Raw genomic sequence first — 12969 nt, 5'->3', positions numbered from 1 at the left:
GAAAAGAGTTGTCCTGGGGAAACAGCCCTGAGGCGTCCACATAAAGACACCGGGTGGGTCATGGCTCCTCACTTGTCCCACGTTGTCCCACAGCCGAGCCTACGACATTCTTGTTTTTCTTAATCCTCACCCAGGGATGTTTATTGATCTGGGAGGTGGAGAGGGAGGGGAACGCCGTTGTGAGGGAGCAACATCGATCGGTCACCTCCCAGTGCAGGATTGAACCCAAAACCTTTTGGTGTCGGGAATGATACTCGAATCAACCGAGCCACCTGGCCAGGGTGACAATTCTTACTTTAATAATTCACTGCCAGAAAGCATTTAATCAACCCTGAGGAACAAAAACACTCCTGTTTATGATCATGGACATCATGCAATCATTGATTCTCATTTTTCCTCTCCGATCGGGGATGCCCAGAACTGAATTCAATGCCCATTGCAAACGTATGTCTGCTGCTCATGGCTTCTTCTTCCTCTTTCTCCCGCACGGTCTTCTCATTACCTTTGCTCCGCTGTTAACTTTGGGGGGTACAGACCCTGTCCGCCCTAGGTCAAAGGGTGTTTTCTGAAGACAGACCATGCCTTTTCCCAAGTGGCCGATAGCAGTGACTTAGATTCATGTATGTAGTGGTGGGGGAGCCCACAGAGTGGAGAGGAGCCCTCATCCTGCTCCTCCCGCCAGAGTCTGGCCTCCGCTCAACCCGGGGAGCCCCCTCTCCTGCCCCTGCCCGTCCTCTCCTCCTACCCGGTCACCCACTCTCTCATCACTTATGCCCAAAGTATAACCAGGGTCGTCTCATTCCTGGAGCTAAATTCATGCTGGAAAAGAGGGGCTTCTGGAGGCTTCTGAGCCAGCAGCCTGGGCTGCCCCCTGCTGCGTGGCTCCTGGGCCTTGCCCATGGCTAATGCGCCCATCGCCTGGTGGTCTGCAGGCCTCCCACTGAGGGGACAGGCTCGGGGCGGGGGGCTCCCTGGAGAGGGCGCTTCTCCAGTGCGGTGACCCACATGTGCCCGCAGCGGAGACCGGTCCGTGGAGACACGCTCCCTCCTCCTGTGAGATACCGAAGTGCTTTACCCCGGTAATAGCGCTGTTCACACGCTGCACCAGCGTGATCGCTTCCTCCGGTTAGGGGCTGTCTCGGAGGTGAGTGTGCTATTCCAAAGCCCTTCTCAAAGGCCGTTCAGGAGAAAGTGGAGTCAGTCCCTGATGTAGCCGCTGCGAACGTTCCAGGAAACTGTGTGAAGGCTCCCCTGGGAGGCGGGGGCGGGGCCGAGGGAGGAAAGTAGCTTCTGCCGTTACAAAACCCGCACTGTGGAACCCTGAGTGCGTGCGGCCCCTCGGGGTCCCCCGCCCCGCCCCCGACGCAGTCTGTCTGCAGGAAGAGGTCACCACACCTACTTTTGGCTGTGCCATAGACCCAACCAAGTCCGCCTCCAAGAGACTCATTCAGAACAACACGACTTGGAAAACGTAAAAAGCCAACGCATCTCTCAGTCACTGAAGCAAAATGAAAGGAGAGGCGGCCGTGGGCCCCCACCTGCAGCTTTACCTGGTCGTTCGGGTTGGCTGATCCTGAGTCACAGTGGCCGCGAGCCCTCGTTCCCGCGATGGAGCCCTGAGCTGCGGGCCCTGCGGATGGCGGACGCGGCCCAGCGTCTTACGTGGCGGGAGAAGAAGAAACACAGAGGCCGTCACCAGGTGTCCTCCACCCCCGACAGGCACGAGGCTCCCGTGGGTCCCAGAGAGGACAGGCCACCCTCTTCCAGCCCCTACGCCCCGCCAGCGGCTGGGACGGTTGGCAGGCATCTCCCAACCAAGACCCGGGGCAACTTTGAACTTGGAGTTACAGTCCGTAGGGGAAAAGTGAAGTTCTGGACAGCTGGTTTTCTCTGGGTGGGTGACCGAAGAGAAACTGTCTCAGGAGTGAGGTCCCAAGGGGACCTGCCAGGCACAGGTCACCCCTAGGCCCAGCCAGCACCCCCACCTGGCGACGGCCTCACCCAGCGTTCGGGGCACTCGCATCCTCAGGGTGGGGGTCTCCCCGGCTTTTGGGGGAGGGAAGCGGGGCCTCAGACCACGCCTCCTGTGGCAGCAGGGCTCCCGGTTCCAGTTAAAATCAGACTAAGTGGGTTTGATGTCCTTCCTCAAAGACCTGTGTGGCCTGGGTCAGTTCTCCCATCTGCTCTTTGGTTTGCAAATAGCTGCCTCATGTCAAAGCGGTTTTATAAAGGACGAGAAAGGAGAGCATGGAACGCGCCTGACGCGACACTCAAATGCTCGCACTGACCGGCGTCAGCCGTCCCGCTGCTCCCGAAGGCCCTCCCGTGCCTGCCAGCCACCCGCAGAGGGGCAGCCAGGGTCCCTGCGGAGACCGAAGCCCCTCCGTGCCCTCACCGCTCCCACGGCCCGCCTCCCCCTTCCCTCCTGCCGCCGTGACTTCCGCTCTGCCCGCTCTGCCCGCGCTCCGGGCCCCCGCCTTGGCCTTCCCCTCCGCCCGGGAAGCTCTCCTGGAGGGTTCCCCTGGCCCCTCCGTCTCTCCCTCTCCCAGCGCCGCCACGTCTAAAGTCTACCCTTCCCAGCTCGTGCTCACACACACGCACACACATGCTCACACATGTGCACACTCACACATCGCATGCTCATACATGTGCACACGCTCACACGTGCACACACTCACACAGTGCATGCTCATACATGCATGCATATGCTCACACTACCCTTCCCAATTTGCGCTCACATCCACGCACACACATGCTCACACATGTGCGCACTTGCACAGTGCACGCCCATAGATGCACACGCATGCTCACGCTACCCTTCCCAACTCATGCGTACACACACATGCGTGCACATAGCGCATGCCTGCACACATATGTGCACAATGCACGCACAGTGCATGCTCGCTCACACAGTGCGCGCTCACACATGCACACACAGTGCACACATATGCATACACATGCTTTCACACACGTGCACACGCAGTGCATGCTCACACGCATGCACACACTCACACAGTGCACGCTCACACATGCACACACAGTGCACGCTCACGTATGCACACACATGCTCACCCACACCCACACGCACTACCACATTTCCTTCTCCTCCCCTTCTCCTTAGCATCTGTCACAAGGGATTTCGCGTCGCCTTATTTTATTTGCTTTCCGCTGCTAGATGCTCAGCGAGGGGGTGGCGCTCTGCACGTGGCCACACACGAAAACATTTGTGGAGCAAGTGAAGATACTTACTGAACATTCTTATCATCTCAGCAGCTGGCCTACTGGGTTTCTGTCTGTTTCCCTTCGGTTTTGGCCATTGAATATTTGCGGCCCAGAGAGACGCCATCGTAGAATGGCAAAGCGCTGCCTGCGAGTCAGAACGGCCTTGCTCCTCACGCCCTCACCGACCGTACAGGACACAGACGACCCCCTCTTCTCCCCTGGACAAGCCCTCACTCCATCCGTCACAAGTACAGTTATGAAAGCGGTGACAGCTGGCACCTCGGCACCTGCTCCTGGGCCCACGCTGGTGAGCACTGCAGGTGAGCGCTGCTGCCATGCTGGCCTCACGCCGGCGGAAAGAAACTTTCTGAGGCAGGAGGCGCTTCTCTCAGGAGCCACAGTAAAGCAGCAGCAACGCTGCCGTTCAAACCAAGGCCGTCCTACTTCAGGGCCCACGTGCTTGTCGCTGGCCGCAAAAACGTGCTGAGAAAGAAGGCATTTGAGCTAGCAGCCCTTCCAGCTGTAAGAATTCCTCTCTGCCCGCTCACCCATCTACCAACTCACCCACCCACCCATCCTTCCACCCACCCGTCCTTCCATCCATCCATCCATCCATCCACCCACCCATCCTTCCATCCATCCATCCATCCATCCATCCTTCCACCCACCCATCCTTCCATCCTTCCATCCACCCATCCTTCCATCCATCCACCCTTCCATCTATCCATCCATCCATCCACCCATCCACCCACCCATCCTTCCATCCACCCATCCATCCACTTACCCACCCATTCATCCACCCACCCACCCAGCTGCCCGTCTGTCCACCCCCTTATCGATACATCTGTCTGTGCATTTATCACTCTACTCTGCCTATTCTCTCACCTGCGGACCCAAGGAGCTGCAGTTATAGGTAACCTTAATGAAGCTGGAGAAGTCCCTCATGGCCTGTCCCACTGGCAGTCAGTCGTTGGTGGCATCTTTGCCCTCAAAGAACAGTAAGTACTTCATGACTCCATGATCTTCCCCAACAACGTGGGATGTGAGAGAGCAGAAAACTGGTCAGTAAAACAAACAAGCAAATATGGAACCCAAGCAGCCAAGAAACGCAAGGACCAACATTTGGGGGAGTAGCGGGAGGAGGGCTATAACCTTTTTTATAGCACAGACAGACCGGGAACTGGCTGTGCCTTCAGATGTATTTGATGTCTGAATATTTGTTTAAATCAGGATTAGATTGGCAGACACACAAAATGCAGTTTACGGGGGGAAGTAAAAGCCATTAGCATCCTCTGCGGGCGTTTACTGCGGGCAGTTACAAGCCCAGGGCTCTTCTCCCCGTCCCACTCCGCACGCTCTGGGAAGTCTAAGAGCCTCAGCACACGGCTCCTACCCTCCCACGGCTGCATTTCTTGGGGGAGAGGGAACCTGCTCTTTGCATGAAAAGATGGTGCGTGGCGGTGCAAAGGGGCGGTACAGGCATCAGGGCAGAGAAGAGTACATGTCATGGAGGTTGGGGCAGGGGCCATGCAGGTCTTTACTGAAGGGGGGGAACTCCTACTTGGGGACAAGCGGCCCAAAGGCACCGCTTTGCTGGTCACTTAGAGAGGAAAGCCCAGCCCTCTGCGGGGCTGAAAGGTCCAGCCCTGCCTGGATGTCACCTCTAACTGTCCTCCTCATGCACAGCAGCAGGGCAGAGCCTGGGGAACGGTCCCCGTGAGGCTCCCCATCACCACACATTCAATCTCAAGGTCAGGGGCATGAGAAGAGGGGTGCTCCTTGCACCTGCATCCGCTGAGGGGAGCCCCGACTGGAAGCCAAAGAGCTGCCCTGCCCCGGGGGCCACTCCGTGCCTGGGCTTCAGTGCCATTTGCAGGGTTCCCGTGTCACCGGTTTTCCACCCAGTCACCAAGTGACCACAGCGGCCTGCTGAACAAACACCCCGACATTCAGAGTTATGCCTCACCTTTCTCCTACGCAGGCGTTTTTATTCTTTCAGGAGAAATGAATACCGTGGAAGTGTGTGGTTAGATGTTTTTCTCTCTTTCAGCTCGGACCTGGGCTCCGCTGAGGCCGGGGGCCTGGCTGTCCCCATCTCGGGGTCCCTGGGCCTGGCCCGCGCCGGCCCTCGGATGGCACGCTCCAGGTATGCGTTGTGTGTTTGCTTTAAAAAACAGCTTTACTGACTCGCAGGCCAGGCAATTCGCCCACTTAAAGTGGTTTTGAGCCCAGTTACTTTTAGAACATTTACGTCCCCTCAGAAAGGACTCCTGGGTCCTTTAGCCACCAGCACCCTGTCCCCAGGGCCCCCGGCCCGAAGCCATCCCCGCCCGCTTCCCTTCTCCAGAGGTGTGCCGGCTCCCGCCTCCGTTGTAAGTGGGGCCACAGCGTCTGTGGGCCTTTGGTCACTGGGGCCTCCCCTCAGCGCATTCTTGGGGTCCATCCGTGGTTAGCGGGTAGTAGCACGGCACCCCTTCCTGTGGCGGAGAAGTGCTCCACTCCCCCTGTCCTCGGCCGATGGACATTCGGTCTGGTTTTGCCTTTTCACCCTGTGGCCAGCGGGAGTAACGCCACTAAGCAATCTGTGCGTGGGCACCCCCGCCAGCCGTGAGGGCTCCGATTCGTCCCCTCCTCACCGAGACCGGCCATTGCTGGAGTGATGCGCCCGGGTGACCCAGGCTGAGGCGCCTGCAGAACGTGAGCGGAAGTGAGCTCAGACCCGCAGGTGGGCATCATTTCCCACGACGCACAGCCTGTGGACGTGATGGCTCACCAGGCTCCTTCCGGGCTCGGTCCTCCTCCTCAGAATCCGCCAGCCTTTGCCCACTTCCACCCCCATGCTCCGCCCCCTCCCCATCTTCTTCCCTTGGATCTCAGTTCGTACTTCAAGGCTCCCTGCTTTGGAAATCTCCTTTTGCTCATGAAAATCTGAGTCAGTCCTCACATTGGCCCTGACCGACACCCCAAGGACAGAAGTGGAACGCCCAGCTCCCCCCACTTAACCAGCAAGGCGGTGCCCCCACCTGACCCACACCACCCCAGCCCTGCCTGCCACAGACACAGCCTCTCGTGGAAAAAGGATAAGCAGTACTGAAAACTCAGCAGGTGTTTGCACCCGAGCAGGCAGAGAGCAGCAGCTCCATGCGGGACCAGGTCTGCACGGAGAGAGCGAGAGGGAGGCCTGCTCATGAGCACAGGTGAGCACTTCCACCCGCGGCGGCCAGCGCGCAGGGGAGGCGGTGGGGCAGCTCCGCATGCTCGGAACCCTGCTTTTAGCCCACCCTTGCGGAAATCAGCAGAGAGGGCTGAGCAGATTATTCTGCAAAAGGAATGCAAACTCCCAGGATTCTAGGATCAACTCAAACTGTGGATCGTGTTTCCTCTTTTAAAAGCACGACCATCGATAAAGTCTTTTTAATGATAGTTTTGTCATTGACCTCTGGTTTCATTTGTCTGTGTGTGTTGACGAAAGTTATGAAAGAACATTGCCTGGCGCCCACAGAAGTGGCCCTCTGGTGACCAAGGCCACCTGCAACCAAACTGAGAAATCTGGGGACAGAGGAACGGCCTTAATCCATGAGAACAAGTTACCACAGCATTTCCCAAGGAACGGCCTTTGGAGCGGTGATTCCGTAGGAGGGTAGCAGGTATCAGGTAACAGCGAGGCTGTGCCCAGACAAGCTTCCACCTCACCGATCAAACACAGTTGGACGGGGTTTATTTACTGTGCAGCGTTTTTTGTGTGGTTACTAATACTCAGATGTGAATTGTGAGTCTCCAGGAGGAGGGCGTAATATGTGCGATTATCCCAAGCTCATCTGACCACAGAAACCATGTTTTAAAGAGTGTTTGGGGACCGCGTTTCCACAGAGCCCACTTTAACACGGTATCCCGTGCCGGTGTGTCAAAACCAGAGGCTTTGAGTGAGAAGACAGGAGACCCGGGCAGCTTGTCCCCGGTCTCCCGATCTGCCTCGACAATGTGACCCCATCACGCATGTTACAATGCTCGTGGCTGAAGGCCCATGGGTCCCTCAACTGTATACTTCATACGGCTTCGTCGGACTAGCCTGGGTTTTTTTTGTTCGTTTGTTTGAAATACCATGATTTGTACAGACGCTTGTTTTTCATAGCGCACGTTAGGGTGCCCTTCCCCGCCCCGGATTCCTGCAGGGCCACCCGCAGAGTAGGAACAACAGAGAGTGACATAGTAACTCAGCATGCCAGTCCCCCGGTCGCCGGGCCCTCGGGTGTCATTCCCAGGAGGCTGCAGTGGGGTTAGATAATCCCACAACCCACGTTTTAGTACCTGTGGCTGCTGAAATCTCATTAAAACCAGCCACGTTCCCCTCATGGGCCCAGTGTCGCAAACTCAGCAGAATATAACCAGGACACCCTCCTCCTACCCGAGGGAGGGGGTGGAGGTGGGAGGGGCTCAGGGCTGGAAGTGGGGGGGTTGAAGACTTAATGTTGAAAACCTAATGAAGTGGAGCTCTGTGGACAAACAGCATTTAATGCTAAGTGTGTAAACTGCCTTCCAGGCTGTCACAGCCGTTACCGCCAGGGAGCTGCTATGAGGGTTTCCAGTTCTCAGTTAGGGAGACGGAGGCGCTGGGACATTGAGGTGCACGCACAGGCGGACGCCGTCAGTGGGGGAGGCAGGTCCGGGACTCGGGGGGTCTGATGTCTGAGCCCGGTCTCAGCACACAGCACCCTAAAAAGTTGTCTAAGCGCACTTAGAATATTTTCCAATACCGAATCCCATTTCTAATAGTTTGTTTTAACCACGGTGTTTGCTTCTTTCTGATTAGGATACAAAATTTTTTAAATGTAAAATAAAGTAAAAAATCTACCACCCAATGTAATAACTTTTGGCTTTGGCTTTTATTACATCATTACTTTCATTACTTCCTAGAGAGTTTTCTGTGAGTAGGTACACACACACACACGTGTGCGCATGTGTATAATACATGCGTTTAACGAAGCCGGGCACTCACCCTGACTTCCTGGCCGGGACGTGACGACCTGCTGCTCCCGCTGAGGTCCGGTGCACTATGAACGCACAGCTCTGAGCGGCCGATAGGCCAGGCCAGCACTTGCTCAGGGCTCAGCCGCTAACCACACACACAGAGTGGTGTGCACAGCGTGTTTGGGACCCAGCGGGGTACAGACGCACCGCCCACCCTGCCTGCCGTCAGGGACCCCACCGGCTCCAGGGAGCAGTGGCGCAGCGGGGAATGGTGGAACTGAGGCCCATCCATTCCACACGCCCTCTGAGTCCTTTTCAAACTGCCCCTGCTCTGACCAGCTTCCCGTCCTGCCACCGTGCCTTCCTGCCCGGCTAGCTGGCCGGTCCTCTCCAGACCTGTTCCCTCCCGTCCCCAGGCGTCCAGGTTTCCCTCAGCTCTTCGCCTTCTCTGACCTTGACAATGAGACTCAGGCACTTCCCTCCCCCAATGCTTCTCCCAGGCCAAGGGGCTGAGCATCCTGCCCCCTCTGCCCACTGACCCGCACGTCCCAAGTGGGACTCACAGAAGCTACTGGGAAAGAAGCAGCTCAGGACAGCCTCGCCTTTCACAGATGACCTTGGCCAGGAAGGTCAGAGGAACTGCGCATGTGTCCTTCTGCTGCTGCTGACGGCCAGAGGGCACAGCGTCAGGCGTTGGATGGGAGCTCAGAGGAGCAGTGAGTCCCCTGGGGCTCCCCCGTGGCCCACTGCTCCAGAAGTCACCTCCAATCAGGGATAAGGAGCTGACAGGAGACTCCAGGACAAATCGGGGGTGGGGCGGGGGAGGACAGGAAAATAAACAAAGAAGGAAGGAAACATGGCGTCCTGCAAGTGGACAGGCCACCTACCACTAAGTGCGTGGCTAGAGCAAGTGACGCAGAGCAGGAGAGCACGAAGGGACCGGTGGGCGTGGGGCAGGGCTGGGCGGGCTCACCCGGCCACTCATCCACACCGGCCCCGCCATGCGGCCGTCACACACGTGCCCTGGACGTGTTCAGGTCTTTGAGCTGAGCTTGTGGGGAAGGGACCCAGCGGCTCTCAGGGACACCCCCAGAGGGGACAGCAGCCCAGGGAGCCGAGGCACGGAAGGCAGGGGAGCCCAGCAGAGAGGAGGTGAGGCCCTGAGACCACTGCAGGACACCCCAGGGCGGACCTCATGGCTGAGGTTCAAGCCCCCCGAGACCCGCATGAACACCCCAAGTGAGGTCCTTCAGTGCGCAGAGCCTGGCGCTACACGTGGGGAACGGGGCAGCTAGACTTTCTCTCACGGTGTATTCCATCATAATGTCATTTAAAGCCCTCGTTGTTCCCTTGTCTGTGTCCCCAGCTCCCCTAAGCCTCCCCTTCTTACCCAGCTCTCCAGCGTCGGTAACTCCTTCCATTCTGACGTCAGTGCTGGCTCAGCGCTGAGAAGCAGTCCCTTCGGCTGAACCCCAGGCCTGCGGCCCACAGCGGTGTGGTCCACCCTGGCCAAACGCCCAGAGCCAGCAGCCTGCCCCCCCAACTGCCCCCCACTGCCCCCCACTGCCCCCCACACACCTCCACTGCTGCTGCCACCACCCAGAGCAGTGGGGACCGTCCCCCGCTCTCTGCAGGTATAGAGGGGGTCAGGTTTGACCTTGGGCACCTTACTGCTCAACGTCTGGTCTGCAAACCAGCAGAATCCACATCTCATGGGAGCTGGTTGGGAATGCGGACTCTCAGGCCCCACCCGGACCCGCCGAATCAGAATGTGCCCGTTAATAAGCCCCGGGGTGGTCCATGTGCACGTGGAACAGGGAGGAGCTGCCCGAGGAGCTGTACCCGCCCATCCCCACAACCCGGGCCCCCTCTCATCGGCCTCAGTACCCCCTCCCCCAGCACGTGTGTGCAGAGCACCCAGCATGCTGGAGATGCTCCACCAAGGCCTCAGGACGCAGTGTGAAAACAACCCTCTGGCCTGGAATCCACTTCACTCCCAGTGGGGACACACTAGACATCTTCAGGCACGAGAAAGCATTTACCAAGTGGGAAAGCATCATAATACTAAATGCAGAGGCCTCGTTATCTGACTTTAATTCCAGAAAAATGCCATATCGTCCCATCTTAATTTATTTTAGATCTGGGCAGCACTACTCACAGATTTGGGGATTTTACAGTATGCTTCATGTCAGTGCTGAAAACATGGGGGTTTGTCAAGTACACGTGCACACAGGCTCACATGTGCACACAGAGACACGCATGTGTGCAACCAGCACACAGAGCAGTGTGTCTACATACGTGTGCACGCATGTGTGCATGTATGCAGGAGTGTGCGCACACACAGCCAGGGCAGACATCTTGAGGTACCTCCAACAGCCAAATCTGAAACGGTCTGAGCAAGAAAATAAATAATGATGTCAGTGAATTATAACCCACCGAATAAAACAAATATCCATCCGTCCACACTGAATTGAAGAAATAATGGCACCAGCAATTGGTGGGAGAAGCAGCCACCCTTCCTGACAGCGGGGCTTCGGTTAAGAGTGAGGGGCGACCAGCAGGCAGGATCAGAGGATGGCTGCCCGGCAACCCGATAGCAATAACTGTGGCCCACAGGACTGCTTCTGGATGGGGACAATTCAGGGGCAGAGAGGGTCATGAGAAACAGGATGTCTGCGTTGTCCTGAACTCTCTTCCCACAAGACACCTGTTAAACACAAAGGAGAAAATAATAACTCCACGGGGCAGAAACCTGGCCGACACCACCTTAGCCGCGTGGTGGAGCCGAACCCACCAGGAACGAGACGCGTCGGCATCCCCTCCGTCCCGATAGGACTTACTGAGGCACAACAGCGCTTCTGTGGTGTTCCTGCCAGACGCGCATACCCGCAGTCTAATAACAAGCCCACGCAGAAAAACCCAAACGGAGAGCCACTTCGCGGGAGAAAAACAGGCCATGCCCTTTGGAACTAGCGGTGAGGTCACTAAGACAGAGGCTGAAGACGTGTCCCAGACTGAAGGTGACTAGGGAACGTGACAGCTAATCCCTGGCCAGAGAAAGGATATAAAAGAACAATAAGGCTTGTAAATTACTTAGTAAGGGAGCACCAGGAGTAAACTCCTTGATTAATTATGGTAGTATAATCGTTTAACATTTGGGGAAGGGTGTTTGGGAACTCTGCGTATAATTTTTACACGTTGGTTAGTCCTCACATTTTTTTAAAATAAAAGTTTTAAAAACGTGCTTTGTGGGCACGGGCCCGGGAACTCAGCAGAGCCTGGTCCGCGGCCCCCGCAGGACGTCGGCAGACATGTGGGCACTTCCCGGCGCTGCAGCGGGACCGTTGGAAATTAATCTGGATCATGCCATTGAACAGATGTGCTCCGTGGGGCATGAACAGCTGTCTAGTGCGTACATGTCTCACCTGCTGCCGCCTCAGATGGCATCACATTAATTACGCAGTTCTCACAGACGCAACGTGACGAGCCGTGGCATGGCCCTACACCACGCCATGTCACGCAGCGCCGCGCACCACAGGGATCGGGCTCTCCACGCACGCACGCCCAGAGCACATGCGTGTGCCTCCCCAGACGTAAATGTGAGCTGAAAGTAAAAGTGCCCAAATTAAAGAGACTTCCATCGAAAGTCGGCAGACCTGCTTAAGTGAGGAAGCTTTACCACTCACGCTTGAAAAGGCAAGGTCCCTACGCAGTATGCTTTGTGCATCCGTTTTATGCACTTAAACACTGTATGCTATATTTAGTATTTAAATGTAGTACTTTATTCCTGTGTCTAAGTATTTTATCATCATATAACCTAATAATAAACTTTTCTGTTTCAGTTTAGCCAGCTCGGGTTGGTTGTCTTTCTCCAAGTCCGAGCGTCCAACTAGCACACGTGACTGGCAGTCTGACCTTGACCCTGAGGTGCCCGCTGCCCTGTGTGAAGACCCAGCCTCCGGTTACAGACTCCAGCTGATGCAGCCACCTTCTCACGGACCCTCTTTGCCTTGAGGCCTAAAAGACGAGACCCTGATGGCCTTGACTCTGCCCTTGACCCGCTAACAGGAGCCTTTCTGGTCAAGCAAGACTTCCACCTCCTACTTGAAGCCCAGCTTGAGGGTCTGTGGGGCACCAGGGCACAGAAGGGGCCGGTGAAATGCATACCTCCTCATGGAAACACACGCACGTGTGCTTATGCATACCAGCAGCCGAGGCCGTTTTAATTAAACCGTTACCTCCCAGTGCACGCTCCACTTGGCCGCTGAGAAACACCAGACGCCGACGCGGGCCTGGTGCACGCAGCTCTGCCTGCCTGGAACCGGGTCCTGATTCCTGAGGATCCACAGAGGCTGGTGGTGCTGAGCCATGGCCAGAGCGGGTCCCAGCTCCACAGACCCTGCCCCCAGGGGGGGCAGCGGACCCCAGCAGGGAGAGAAGCACCATCATGGGGAGAAGCCCAGAAACGTTTGACGTGGCCACTGAGCCGTGCCGGCCGCAGTGAGAACGCAACAGGCAGGCTCGGGCCGTCGGCGTGGCCTCTGCAGGCGAGAGTCCCGCAGGCTGGGGGCTCGGGCCCCACACCCCGCACCACCGTGAGTGAGCAGCTCTGGGAACTGCGCTCCTTCGGCTGCGCTGTGCGCGCCAGGGAACAGAGCTTCAGGAAACCACAGACCCCTAGGCCCCCAAGGACACCCGCATCCCACACGGAGCTCCCAGATGAGCCTCCATTATAACCAGATGATTATCCTGCAGCGGCCCTCGGGCTGAATTTTTGGA

General features: G+C 57.0%; 1 long non-coding RNA gene across 1 annotated transcript; it reads left to right on the top strand.

The window, feature by feature from the left end:
• Positions 1-3607: 3607 nt before the first annotated feature.
• LOC150022836 (uncharacterized) lies at positions 3608-6409 on the top strand. The gene is made up of 5 exons (XR_016509713.1): positions 3608-3744; positions 4121-4220; positions 5273-5368; positions 5782-5947; positions 6346-6409. It is a non-coding gene; the product is annotated as an uncharacterized LOC150022836 (long non-coding RNA).
• Positions 6410-12969: the final 6560 nt, after the last annotated feature.

Source organism: Furipterus horrens, unplaced genomic scaffold (assembly GCF_987537825.1).
Source record: "Furipterus horrens unplaced genomic scaffold, mFurHor1.1.pri manual_scaffold_1, whole genome shotgun sequence".
NCBI lineage: Eukaryota > Metazoa > Chordata > Mammalia > Chiroptera > Furipteridae > Furipterus > Furipterus horrens.
Note: the sequence above shows the minus strand (reverse complement) of the source record. Positions and strands in the feature narration are given on the sequence as shown.